Source organism: Hipposideros armiger, unplaced genomic scaffold (assembly GCF_001890085.2).
Source record: "Hipposideros armiger isolate ML-2016 unplaced genomic scaffold, ASM189008v1 scaffold_2331, whole genome shotgun sequence".
Lineage (NCBI taxonomy): Eukaryota > Metazoa > Chordata > Mammalia > Chiroptera > Hipposideridae > Hipposideros > Hipposideros armiger.
This window is the reverse complement of record NW_017733669.1, coordinates 3,585-5,065: the sequence shown is the minus strand read 5'-3', so window position 1 is coordinate 5,065 and position 1,481 is coordinate 3,585. Positions and strand designations below refer to the sequence as shown.

At 47.7% G+C, this 1,481-nt stretch overlaps 1 long non-coding RNA gene across 1 annotated transcript in view; it reads left to right on the top strand.

The window, feature by feature from the left end:
• LOC109378641 (uncharacterized) overlaps nucleotides 1-1,481 on the top strand; it is a 7,956-nt gene that overhangs the window by 2,931 nt on the left and 3,544 nt on the right. Inside the window, exon 2 of the long non-coding RNA XR_002123032.1 lies at nucleotides 961-1,165. This is a non-coding gene — a long non-coding RNA (uncharacterized LOC109378641). The remainder of the gene's footprint in view (nucleotides 1-960; nucleotides 1,166-1,481) is intronic.

Genomic DNA, 1,481 nt, shown 5'->3' with positions numbered 1-1,481 from the left:
AGGCCACTTCAGTGTGCATTTGGTGAGGATGTCCGCTTGAGAACCTAGTGTGGTGAGTTATTTTGATATTCAGCAGATTTTGTCTTCAATTTACATGATTTGTGAAATTAGTGAGCTGGGAGCTACCAACTAGCTGTCCCTTAAGTCCCCCTTGTTTATTCTCTGAAAATGTGGAAGGGTGGACCGGACAGACCTGAAACTCGGTTCCCACGGAGCCAGTCTATTAACTGTGAAATAATTGGATCAGTGTATTTTTATAGCTAACTCTTGTTTACAAGTTTTCAGCACCAAAATATGTGTTCATTTTTTATGGTTTTTAACTAATTCTCTGTGATTTCCTGGAGAACAGGAAGGAAATACACCCGGGAAGCCAGCCCTTCTAGAATTTCCCACGCCAACCCCCCACACTCCCCTGAGCTCTCAGGAGTGCAGAGTCTGAGATGAAGTCTGAGATCTGTAGCCCAGTGTGACAGAAAACAGGTCTGGGGAGCAGGTCATCACCCCCAGGAGACTTAAAGATGCCATTTCCTGGGCCCCCTGCAGACCTGCAGAACCATATCTCCTTAGAGTGGGTCCTGATCCCCCAGGGACCTGCATGCTCATTGAAGCTAAATGGTTCCCCTCAGGGTTCCTTCTAGGTCACTTGGGAGTTTTAAACAGTGATGTCACCTGTGCCCTCCCCCTGGGAGTTGGATAAGTGGTCTGGGTGGAGCATTATTGTTAAGTGAGGTGTTCAGGTGACTCTCAGGTTGGCCAGGGATTAGCTGGGGGCTCCTAGACACAGTTCTGACTGTTGAGAGAAACCTTTGGTCAAGGAGAGGTAACAAGGTGCTCTGTTGCATTTGTGGGGGGCAGGAGAGCATCCGACGTTCTCATTGCTGTAGGAATTTGTGGACATCTGTGGAAGGGGAGAGCATGTGAATCAGGAAAGAGAAAACTGACAGTTCTGTCTTCACTTAGGAGCTTCTTCTCCCTGACCTGTGAGAAGGGACAGAAAGGGGCGACCTTCTCAGCATTTCAGGGTCCTTCTGGCTGTCAGTTTGGAGGAAGTAGATGAAGGGTCTGAGCTGACGCCCTTGTGGGCACATTCTCAAGATGCAGATGTGATTCCTCCCCAGAACTTCACCTGAGGAAACAACCCAGAGCCGAAATGGCTACTTCTCAGGTAAGCATTCTGTCCTGAGTCACATGCTGTGTCTGCTTTTCCTCCTAAAATCGATGGGTTTAGAATCTGCCACTTTCAATTCTCTACTTCTGATATTCCTGCTTAGCGAGTTTTTTTTCAACTACTTATTTTTCCCTTCTCATTAGAGTCAAGGTCAGCTCTGTAGGATGCTCTGCCTTTCTCACAGAGCCTTCTCTGCATTCTGTCCATCCAGGCTCCCTCAAAGTGAGGAATCTCACTGTGATTATTCACCCTCAACTACTGATAAAATCCACCTGGAAAGGGGGTTGTGTCCAAGGTCCCTATTGGGCAGGGT